The 11,672-nt window shown below is 50.5% G+C and overlaps 1 protein-coding gene across 1 annotated transcript in view; it reads right to left on the bottom strand.

Annotated features, from left to right (window-relative positions):
* Positions 1–11,672, bottom strand: part of LOC120063701 (desmin-like) — a 30,141-nt gene that overhangs the window by 9,222 nt on the left and 9,247 nt on the right. The gene's annotated exons all lie outside the window — the stretch shown is intronic.

Here is an 11,672-nt window from a genome sequence, read left to right as displayed (position 1 = left end):
GGTAGCCTCGAGGTTAGAGAGAGCGGGCCGGTAACTCCCTGTAGCCTCGAGTTAGAGAGCGGGCCGGTAACTCGCCTGTAGCCCTCGAGGTTAGAGAGACGGGCCGGTAACTCGCCTGTAGCCTCGAGGTTAGAGAGAAGCGGGCCGGTAACTCGCCGGTAGCCTCGAGGTTAGGAGAGCGGGCGGGTAACTCGCCTGTAGCTCGAGGTTAGAGAGGCGGGCCGTACTCGCCTGTAGCCTCGAGGTTGAGTAGGCGGGGCCGGGTAACTCGCCTGTAGCTCGAGGTTAGAGAGCGGGCCGGTAACTCGCCTGTAGCCTCGAGGTTAGAGAGGGGGCGGTAACTCGCCTGTAGCCTCGAGGTTAGAGAGACGGGCCGGTAACTCGCCGGTGAGCCTCGAGTTAGAGAGGCGGGCCGGTACTCGCCTGTAGCCTCGAGGTTAGAGAGCGGCCGTGTAACTCGCCTGTAGCCTCGGGTTAGAGAAGCGGGCCGGTTAACTCCCGCCTGGTAGCCTCGAGTTAAGAGGCCGGGCCGGTACTCGCCTGTAGCCTCGAGGTTAGAGAGCGGGCCGGTAATTCGCCTGTAGCCTCGAGGTTAGAGAGGGGCGGGCCGGTAACTCGCCGGTAGCCTCGAGGTTAGAGAGGCGGGCCGGTACTCGCCTGTAGCCTCGAGGTTAGAGAGGCGGGCCGGTAACTCGCCTGTAGCCTCGAGGTTAGAGAGACCGGGCCGGTCACTCGCCTGTAGGACCTACCGAGGTTGAGAAGCGGGCCGGTAACTTCGCCGGTGGCCTCGAGGTTAGAGAGCGGGCCGGTAACTCGCCGTAGCCTCGGGTTAGAGAGGACGGAGCCGTAAGGTAACTCGCCGGTAGCCTCGATAGGTTTAGAGAGGCGGGCCGGTAACTCGCCTGTAGCCCCTCGAGGTTAGAGAGGCGGGCCGGTAAACTCGCCGGTAGCCTCAGGTTAAGGGCGTCCGGTACTCGCTGTAGCCTTCGAGGTAGAGAAGCGGGCCGGTAACTCGCCTGTAGCCTCGAGGTTAGAGAAGCGGGCCGGTAACTCGCCGTAGCCTCGAGGTTAGAGAAGCGGGCCGGTACTCGCCTGTAGGCTCGTCGGGTAGAGAGGCGGGCCGGGTACTCGCCTGTTACCTCGAGGTTTAGAGAGGCGGGCCGGTAACTCGCCTGTGCCTCAGGTTAGAGAGGCGGCCGTAACTCGCTGCGGTAGCCACTCGCGGTTAGAAGAGCGGGCCGGTAACTGCCGTAGCCTCGAGGTTAGAGAGGCGGGCCGGTAAACTCGCCTGGTACCCGGGTTATAAACGGTCGTAACTCTCCTGTAGCCTCGAGGTTAGAGAGCGGGCCGGGTACTCGCCTGTAGCCTCGAGGTTGAGAGCGGGCCGGGTACTCGCCTGTACCTCGAGGTTAGAGAGAGCGGCCGGGTATCGCCGTGTAGCCTCGAGGTTAGAGAGGGGGGAGGGTAACTCGCCTGTAGCCTCGAGGTTAGAGAGGCGGGCCCGGGTACTCGCCTGTAGCCTCGAGGTTAGAGAAGGGCCGGGCCGGGTTCGTCGCCGGTGTAGCTCGAGTTAGAGAGGCGGGCCGTGTACTCGCCTGTAGCCTCGAGGTTAGAGGCGGGCCGGTAACTCGCCGTAGCCCAGAGTTAGAGAGGCGGGCCGGTAACTCGCCTGTAGCCTCGAGGTTAAGAGAGGCGGGCCGGTAACTCGCCTGTAGCCTCGAGGTTAGAGAGCGGGGCCGGTAACTCAGCCTGTAGCCTCGAGGTTAGAGAGCGGGCCAGGTCCTCGCCGTGTAGCCTCGGGGTTAGAGAGCGGCCGGTACTCGCCGTAGCCTCGAGAGTTAGAGAGGCGGCCGGTAACTCGCCTGTAGCCTCGATGGTTAGAGAGACGTGCCGGTAACTCGCCTGTAGCCTCGAGGTTAGAGAGGCGGGCCGGTACCGCCGGTAGCCCGGGTTAGAAGAGGCGGGCCGGTAACTCGCCTGTAGCCTCGAGGTTAAGAGAGCGGGCCGTAAACTACCTGTAGGCCTCGAGGTTAGAGAGGCGGGCCGGTCTCGCCTGTAGCCTCGAGGTTAGAGAGGCGGGCCGGTACTCGCGCCCGTGTAGCCTCGAGGTTAGAGAGGCGGGCCGGTAACTCGCCTGGTAGCCTCGAGGTTAGAGAGGCGGGCCGGTAACTCGCCTGTAGCCTCGAGGTTAGAGAGGCGGGCCGGTAACTACCGCCCTGTTTAGCACTCGAGGTTAGAGAAGGCGGGCCGGTAACTGCCTGTAGCCTCGAGGGTTAAGAAGCGGGCCGGTAACTCGCTGTAGCCTCGAGGTTAGAGAGGCGGGCCGTGTAACTCGCCTGTGCCTCGAGGTTAGAAGAGGCGGGCCGGGTAACTCGCCTGTAGCCTCGAGGTTAGAGAGGCGGGCCGGTAACTCGCCGTAGCCTCGAGGTTAAGAGGCGGGCCGGTAACTGTCGCCTTAGCCCGAGGTTAGAGAGGCGGGCCGGTAACTCGCCTGTAGCCTCGAGGTTAGAGAAGCGGGCGGTAACTAGCCTGTAGCCTCGAGTTAGAGAGCGGCCGTATACTCGCCGTCCTCGAGGTTAGAGAGGCGGGCCGGGTAACTCGCCGTAGCCTCGCGTTAGAGAGCGGGCCGGGTAACTCAGCCGGTAGCCTCGAGGTTAGAGAGGCGGCCGGTAACTCGCCTGTAGCCTCGAGGTTAGAGAGGCGGGCCGGAACTCGCCTGGTAGACCTCGAGGTTAGAGAGCGGGCCGGTGTAACTCGCCTGTAGCCTCGAGGTTAGAGAGCGGGCCGGTAACTCGCCTGTAGCCTCGAGGTTAGAGAAGACGGGCCGGTAACTAGCCTGTAGCCTCGAGGTTAGAGAAGCGGGGGCCGGTAACTCGGGTCCGGTGCCTCGAGGTTATATGAGGCGGGCCGGTAACTCGCCGTACCCGAGTTGAGAGGGCGGGCCGGTACTCGCCGGTAGCTCGAGGTTAGAGAGGCGGGCCGGTAACTCGCCTGTAGCCTCGAGGTTAGAGAGGCGGGCGGTAACTCGCCTGTGCCTCGAGTTAGAGAGGCGGCCGGTAACTCGCCTGTAGCCTCGAGGTTAAGAGACGGGCCGGTAACTCGCCTGTACCTCGAGGTTAGAGAGAGCGGGCCGGGTACTCCCTGTAGCCTCGAGGTTAGAGAGCGGGCCGGTACTCGCCTGTAGCCTCGAGGTTAGAGAAGCGGGCCGGTAACTCGCCTGTAGACCTCGGGTTAGAGAGGCGGCCGGTACTCGCCGTAGCCTCGAGGTTAGAGAAGGCGGGCCGGGTACTCGCCTGTAGCCTCGAGGTTAGAGAGGCGGGCCGGTAACTCGCCGGTAGCCTCGAGGTTAGAGAGGCGGGCCGGTAACTCGCCTGTACCTCGAGGTTAGAGAGGCGGGCCGGTAACTCCGCCTGTAGCTCGAGGTTAGAGAAGGCGGCCGGTAACTGCCTGTAGCCTCGAGGTTAGAGAAGCGGGCCGGTACTCGCCGTAGCCTCGAGGTTAGAGAGGGCGGGCCGGGTACTCGCCGGTAGCCTCTGGGTTAGAGAGACGTGCGCCGGTAACTCTCCGGTAGCCTCGAGGTTAGAGAGGCGGGCCGGTAACCTCTATCTCTGTTTTACATAGACAGGACCACTGGTCTCTCTCTCTCTCTCTCGTGGTTTAATTATAGCTGTGCATGTGTTGAACAATGTTACAGAGGGCACTCCATGTCACGAACCAGCTGACATATGCCAGCATTTCTCTCAAGTCAAATGTCAGGGGAAGGAGAGAGAGCATGAAAGCATAAAAGTCCCTCCCCCCATCCACTCTACGCAGTGTAGCTGTATGGTTGGTTGTAGGTGTGGTGTGTGTAGTTGGTTGTGTGGTGTGTGTAGTTGGTTGTGTGTGTAGTTGGTTGTGTGGTGTGTGTAGTTGGTTGTGTGTGTAGTTGGTTGTGTGGTGTGTATAGTTGATTGTGTGGTGTGTGTAGTTGGTTGTGTGTAGTTGGTTGTGTGGTATGTGTAGTTGGCTGTGTGTTGTGTGTAGTTGGTGGTGTGGTGTGTATAGTTGGTTGTGTGGTGTGTGTAGTTGGTTGTGTGGTGTGTATAGTTGGTTGTGTGGTGTGTATAGTTGGTTGTGTGGTGTGTATAGTTGGTTGTGTGGTGTGTGTAGTTGGTTGTGTGGTGTGTATAGTTGGTTGTGTGGTGTGTATAGTTGGTTGTGTGGTGTGTATAGTTGGTTGTGTGGTGTGTGTAGTTGGTTGTGTGGTGTGTATAGTTGGCTGTGTGTTGTGTGTAGTTGGTGGTGTGGTGTGTATAGTTGGTTGTGTAGTGTGTGTAGTTGGTTGTGTGGTGTGTATAGTTGGTTGTGTGGTGTGTGTAGTTGGTTGTGTGGTGTGTATAGTTGGTTGTGTGGTGTGTATAGTTGGTTGTGTGGTGTGTATAGTTGGTTGTGTGGTGTGTGTAGTTGGTTGTGTGGTGTGTATAGTTGGTTGTGTGGTGTGTATAGTTGGTTGTGTGGTGTGTGTAGTTGGTTGTGTGGTGTGTATAGTTGGTTGTGTGGTGTGTGTAGTTGGTGGTGTGGTGTGTGTAGTTGGTTGTGTGTGTGTGTATAGTTGGTTGTGTGGTGTGTATAGTTGGTTGTGTGGTGTGTATAGTTGGTTGTGTGGTGTGTGTAGTTGGTTGTGTGGTGTGTATAGTTGGTTGTGTGGTGTGTGTAGTTGGCTGTGTGGTTGTGTATAGTTGGTTGTGTGGTGTGTATAGTTGGTTGTGTATAGTTGGTTGTGTGGTGTGTGTAGTTGGTTGTGTGGGTGTGTGTAGTTGGTTGTGTATAGTTGGTTGTGTGGTGTGTATAGTTGGTTGTGTGGGTGTGTGTAGTTGGTTGTGTATAGTTGGTTGTGTGGTGTGTATAGTTGGTTGTGTGGTTTGTATAGTTGGTTGTGTATAGTTGGTTGTGTGGTGTGTATAGTTGGTTGTGTGGTGTGTGTAGTTGGTTGTGTGGTGTGTGTAGTTGGTTGTGTGGTGTGTATAGTTGGTTGTCTATAGTTGGTGGTGTGGTGTGTATAGTTGGTTGTGTGGTGTGTATAGTTGGTTGTGTGTAGTTGGTTGTGTGGTGTGTATAGTTGGTTGTGTGGCTATGTGTAGTTGGTTGTGTGGTGTGTGTAGTTGGCTGTGTGGTGTGTATAGTTGGCTGTGTGGTATGTGTAGTTGGTTGTGTGGTGTGTATAGTTGGTTGTGTGGTGTGTGTGTGTGTAGTTGGTTGTGTGGTGTGTGTAGTTGGTTGTGTGGTGTGTGTGTGTGTAGTTGGTTGTGTGGTGTGTGTAGTTGGTTGTGTGGTGTGTGTGTGTGTGTGTAGTTGGTTGTGTGGTATGTGTAGTTGGTTGTGTGGTGTGTGTAGTTGGTGGTGTGGTGTGTGTGTGTGTGTAGTTGGTTGTGTGGTATGTGTAGTTGGTTGTGTGGTGTGTATAGTTGGTGGTGTGGTGTGTGTAGTTGGTTGTGTGTGTGTGTATAGTTGGTTGTGTGGTGTGTATAGTTGGTTGTGTGGTGTGTGTGTGTGTAGTTGGTTGTGTGGTATGTGTAGTTGGTTGTGTGGTGTGTGTAGTTGGTGGTGTGGTGTGTGTGTGTGTAGTTGGTTGTGTGGTATGTGTAGTTGGTTGTGTGGTGTGTGTAGTTGGTGGTGTGGTGTGTGTAGTTGGTTGTGTGTGTGTGTGTGTATAGTTGGTTGTGTGGTGTGTATAGTTGGTTGTGTGGTGTGTATAGTTGGTTGTGTGGTGTGTGTAGTTGGTTGTGTGGTGTGTATAGTTGGTTGTGTGGTGTGTATAGTTGGTTGTGTGGTGTGTGTAGTTGGCTGTGTGGTTGTGTATAGTTGGTTGTGTGGTGTGTGTAGTTGGTTGTGTGGTGTGTATAGTTGGTTGTGTATAGTTGGTTGTGTGGTGTGTGTAGTTGGTTGTGTGGGTGTGTGTAGTTGGTTGTGTATAGTTGGTTGTGTGGTGTGTATAGTTGGTTGTGTGGTGTGTATAGCTGGTTGTGTATAGTTGGTTGTGTGGTGTGTATAGTTGGTTGTGTATAGTTGGTTGTGTGGTGTGTGTAGTTGGTGGTGTGGTGTGTATAGTTGGTTGTGTGGTGTGTATATTTGGTTGTGTGTAGTTGGTTGTGTGGTGTGTATAGTTGGTTGTGTGGCTATGTGTAGTTGGTTGTGTGGTGTGTATAGTTGGCTGTGTGGTGTGTATAGTTGGCTGTGTGGTATGTGTAGTTGGTTGTGTGGTGTGTATAGTTGGTTGTGTGGTGTGTATAGTTGGTTGTGTGGTGTGTATAGTTGGTTGTGTGGTGTGTGTAGTTGGTTGTGTGGTGTGTGTAGTTGGTTGTGTGGTGTGTGTAGTTGGTTGTGTGGTGTGTATAGTTGGTTGTGTGGTGTGTATAGTTGGTTGTGTGGTGTGTATAGTTGGTTGTGTGGTGTGTGTAGTTGGTTGTGTGGTGTGTGTAGTTGGTTGTGTGGTGTGTGTAGTTGGCTGTGTGGTTGTGTATAGTTGGTTGTGTGGTGTGTATAGTTGGTTGTGTGGTGTGTATAGTTGGTTGTGTGGTGTGTGTAGTTGGTTGTGTGGGTGTGTGTAGTTGGTTGTGTGGTGTGTATAGTTGGTTGTGTGGTGTGTGTAGTTGGCTGTGTGGTGTGTATAGTTGGCTGTGTGGTGTGTATAGTTGGTTGTGTGGCTATGTATAGTTGGTTGTGTGGTGTGTATAGTTGGTTGTGTGGTGTGTATAGTTGGTTGTGTGGTGTGTATAGTTGGTTGTGTGGTGTGTGTAGTTGGTTGTGTGGTGTGTGTAGTTGGTTGTGTGGTGTGTGTAGTTGGCTGTGTGGTTGTGTATAGTTGGTTGTGTGGTGTGTATAGTTGGTTGTGTGGTGTGTATAGTTGGTTGTGTGGTGTGTGTAGTTGGTTGTGTGGGTGTGTGTAGTTGGTTGTGTGGTGTGTATAGTTGGTTGTGTGGTGTGTATAGTTGGTTGTGTGGTGTGTATAGTTGGTTGTGTGGTGTGTATAGTTGGTTGTGTGGTGTGTATAGTTGGCTGTGTGGTGTGTGTAGTTGGTTGTGTGGTGTGTGTAGTTGGTTGTGTGGTGTGTATAGTTGGTTGTGTGGTGTGTATAGTTGGTTGTGTATAGTTGGTTGTGTATAGTTGGTTGTGTGTAGTTGGTGGTGTGGTGTGTATAGTTGGTTGTGTGGTGTGTATAGTTGGTTGTGTGGTGTGTATAGTTGGTTGTGTGGTGTGTATAGTTGGTTGTGTATAGTTGGTTGTGTATAGTTGGTTGTGTGGGTGTGTGTAGTTGGTTGTGTGGTGTGTATAGTTGGTTGTGTGGTGTGTATAGTTGGTTGTGTGGTGTGTGTAGTTGGTTGTGTGGTGTGTGTAGTTGGTTGTGTGGTGTGTATAGTTGGTTGTGTGGTGTGTATAGTTGGTTGTGTGGTGTGTATAGTTGGTTGTGTATAGTTGGTTGTGTATAGTTGGTTGTGTGTAGTTGGTGGTGTGGTGTGTATAGTTGGTTGTGTGGTGTGTATAGTTGGTTGTGTGGTGTGTATAGTTGGTTGTGTGTAGTTGGTTGTGTGGTGTGTGTAGTTGGTTGTGTGGTGTGTGTAGTTGGTTGTGTGGGTGTGTGTAGTTGGTTGTGTGGTGTGTATAGTTGTTTGTGTGGTGTGTATAGTTGGTTGTGTGGTTGTGTATAGTTGGTTGTGTGGAATGTGTAGTTGGTTGTGTGGTGTGTATAGTTGGTTGTGTGGTTTTGTATAGTTGGTGGTGTGGTGTGTATAGTTGGTTGTGTGGTATGTGTAGTTGGTTGTGTGGGTGTGTGTGTGTGTGTGTGTGTAGTTGGTTGTGTGGTGTGTATAGTTGGTTGTGTGGGTGTGTGTGTGTGTGTATAGTTGGTTGTGTGGTGTGTATAGTTGGTTGTGTGGTATGTGTAGTTGGTTGTGTGTGTGTGTGTGTGTTTGTGTGTAGTTGGTTGTGTGGTGTGTATAGTTGGTTGTGTGGTGTGTATAGTTGTTTGTGTGGTGTGTATAGTTGGTTGTGTGGTGTGTATAGTTGGTTGTGTGGTGTGTGTGTGTGTAGTTGGTTGTGTGGTGTGTATAGTTGGTTGTGTGGTGTGTGTAGTTGGTTGTGTGGTGTGTATAGTTGGTTGTGTATAGTTGGTTGTGTGGTGTGTGTAGTTGGTTGTGTGGTGTGTGTAGTTGGTTGTGTATAGTTGGTTGTGTGGTGTGTGTAGTTGGTTGTGTGTGTGTGTGTAGTTGGTTGTGTGGTGTGTATAGTTGGTTGTGTATAGTTGGTTGTGTGGTGTGTGTAGTTGGTTGTGTGGTGTGTGTAGTTGGTTGTGTATAGTTGGTTGTGTGGTGTGTGTAGTTGGTTGTGTGGTGTGTGTAGTTGGTTGTGTGGTGTGTGTAGTTGGTTGTGTGGTGTGTGTAGTTGGTTGTGTGGTGTGTGTAGTTGGTTGTGTGGTGTGTATAGTTGGTTGTGTATAGTTGGTTGTGTGGTGTGTGTAGTTGGTTGTGTGTGTGTGTAGTTGGTTGTGTGGTGTGTATAGTTGGTTGTGTGGTGTGTATAGTTGGTTGTGTGGTGTGTATAGTTGGTTGTGTGGTGTGTATAGTTGGTTGTGTGGTGTGTGTAGTTGGTTGTGTGGTGTGTGTAGTTGGTTGTGTGGTTGTGTGTAGTTGGTTGTGTGGTGTGTGTAGTTGGTTGTGTGGTGTGTGTAGTTGGTTGTGTGGTGTGTGTAGTTGGTGGTGTGGTGTGTATAGTTGGTTGTGTGGTGTGTATAGTTGGTTGTGTGGTTGTGTATAGTTGGTTGTGTGGTGTGTATAGTTGGTTGTGTGGTGTGTATAGTTGGTTGTGTGGTGTGTGTAGTTGGTTGTGTGGTGTGTATAGTTGGTTGTGTGGTGTGTATAGTTGGTTGTGTGGTGTGTGTAGTTGGTTGTGTGGTGTGTATAGTTGGTTGTGTGGTGTGTATAGTTGGTTGTGTGGTGTGTGTAGTTGGCTGTGTGGTTGTGTATAGTTGGTTGTGTGGTGTGTGTAGTTGGTTGTGTGGTGTGTATAGTTGGTTGTGTATAGTTGGTTGTGTGGTGTGTGTAGTTGGTTGTGTGGGTGTGTGTAGTTGGTTGTGTATAGTTGGTTGTGTGGTGTGTATAGTTGGTTGTGTGGTGTGTATAGCTGGTTGTGTATAGTTGGTTGTGTGGTGTGTATAGTTGGTTGTGTATAGTTGGTTGTGTGGTGTGTGTAGTTGGTGGTGTGGTGTGTATAGTTGGTTGTGTGGTGTGTATAGTTGGTTGTGTGTAGTTGGTTGTGTGGTGTGTATAGTTGGTTGTGTGGCTATGTGTAGTTGGTTGTGTGGTGTGTATAGTTGGCTGTGTGGTGTGTATAGTTGGCTGTGTGGTATGTGTAGTTGGTTGTGTGGTGTGTATAGTTGGTTGTGTGGTGTGTATAGTTGGTTGTGTGGTGTGTATAGTTGGTTGTGTGGTGTGTGTAGTTGGTTGTGTGGTGTGTGTAGTTGGTTGTGTGGTGTGTGTAGTTGGTTGTGTGGTGTGTATAGTTGGTTGTGTGGTGTGTATAGTTGGTTGTGTGGTGTGTATAGTTGGTTGTGTGGTGTGTGGAGTTGGTTGTGTGGGTGTGTGTAGTTGGTTGTGTGGTGTGTATAGTTGGTTGTGTGGTGTGTGTAGTTGGCTGTGTGGTGTGTATAGTTGGCTGTGTGGTGTGTATAGTTGGTTGTGTGGCTATGTATAGTTGGTTGTGTGGTGTGTATAGTTGGTTGTGTGGTGTGTATAGTTGGTTGTGTGGTGTGTATAGTTGGTTGTGTGGTGTGTGTAGTTGGTTGTGTGGTGTGTGTAGTTGGTTGTGTGGTGTGTGTAGTTGGCTGTGTGGTTGTGTATAGTTGGTTGTGTGGTGTGTATAGTTGGTTGTGTGGTGTGTATAGTTGGTTGTGTGGTGTGTGTAGTTGGTTGTGTGGGTGTGTGTAGTTGGTTGTGTGGTGTGTATAGTTGGTTGTGTGGTGTGTATAGTTGGTTGTGTGGTGTGTATAGTTGGTTGTGTGGTGTGTATAGTTGGTTGTGTGGTGTGTATAGTTGGCTGTGTGGTGTGTGTAGTTGGTTGTGTGGTGTGTGTAGTTGGTTGTGTGGTGTGTATAGTTGGTTGTGTGGTGTGTATAGTTGGTTGTGTATAGTTGGTTGTGTATAGTTGGTTGTGTGTAGTTGGTGGTGTGGTGTGTATAGTTGGTTGTGTGGTGTGTATAGTTGGTTGTGTGGTGTGTATAGTTGGTTGTGTGGTGTGTATAGTTGGTTGTGTATAGTTGGTTGTGTATAGTTGGTTGTGTGGGTGTGTGTAGTTGGTTGTGTGGTGTGTATAGTTGGTTGTGTGGTGTGTATAGTTGGTTGTGTGGTGTGTATAGTTGGTTGTGTGGGTATGTGTAGTTGGTTGTGTGGTGTGTATAGTTGGTTGTGTGGTGTGTATAGTTGGTTGTGTGGTGTGTGTAGTTGGTTGTGTGGTGTGTGTAGTTGGTTGTGTGGTGTGTATAGTTGGTTGTGTGGTGTGTATAGTTGGTTGTGTGGTGTGTATAGTTGGTTGTGTGGTGTGTATAGTTGGTTGTGTGGTGTGTATAGTTGGCTGTGTGGTGTGTGTAGTTGGTTGTGTGGTGTGTGTAGTTGGTTGTGTGGTGTGTATAGTTGGTTGTGTGGTGTGTATAGTTGGTTGTGTATAGTTGGTTGTGTATAGTTGGTTGTGTGTAGTTGGTGGTGTGGTGTGTATAGTTGGTTGTGTGGTGTGTATAGTTGGTTGTGTGGTGTGTATAGTTGGTTGTGTGGTGTGTATAGTTGGTTGTGTATAGTTGGTTGTGTATAGTTGGTTGTGTGGGTGTGTGTAGTTGGTTGTGTGGTGTGTATAGTTGGTTGTGTGGTGTGTATAGTTGGTTGTGTGGTGTGTATAGTTGGTTGTGTATAGTTGGTTGTGTATAGTTGGTTGTGTGTAGTTGGTGGTGTGGTGTGTATAGTTGGTTGTGTGGTGTGTATAGTTGGTTGTGTGGTGTGTATAGTTGGTTGTGTGTAGTTGGTTGTGTGGTGTGTGTAGTTGGTTGTGTGGGTGTGTGTAGTTGGTTGTGTGGTGTGTATAGTTGTTTGTGTGGTGTGTATAGTTGGTTGTGTGGTTGTGTATAGTTGGTTGTGTGGTATGTGTAGTTGGTTGTGTGGTGTGTATAGTTGGTTGTGTGGTATGTGTAGTTGGTTGTGTGGGTGTGTGTGTGTGTGTGTGTGTAGTTGGTTGTGTGGTGTGTATAGTTGGTTGTGTGGGTGTGTGTGTGTGTGTATAGTTGGTTGTGTGGTGTGTATAGTTGGTTGTGTGGTATGTGTAGTTGGTTGTGTGTGTGTGTGTGTGTGTGTGTGTGTAGTTGGTTGTGTGGTGTGTATAGTTGGTTGTGTGGTGTGTATAGTTGTTTGTGTGGTGTGTATAGTTGGTTGTGTGGTGTGTATAGTTGGTTGTGTGGTGTGTGTGTGTGTAGTTGGTTGTGTGGTGTGTATAGTTGGTTGTGTGGTGTGTGTAGTTGGTTGTGTGGTGTGTATAGTTGGTTGTGTATAGTTGGTTGTGTGGTGTGTGTAGTTGGTTGTGTGGTGTGTGTAGTTGGTTGTGTATAGTTGGTTGTGTGGTGTGTGTAGTTGGTTGTGTGTGTGTGTGTAGTTGGTTGT

The sequence above is a fragment of the Salvelinus namaycush genome, chromosome 19, assembly GCF_016432855.1.
Source record: "Salvelinus namaycush isolate Seneca chromosome 19, SaNama_1.0, whole genome shotgun sequence".
Lineage (NCBI taxonomy): Eukaryota > Metazoa > Chordata > Actinopteri > Salmoniformes > Salmonidae > Salvelinus > Salvelinus namaycush.
This window is presented reverse-complemented; position numbering and strand designations above follow the sequence as displayed.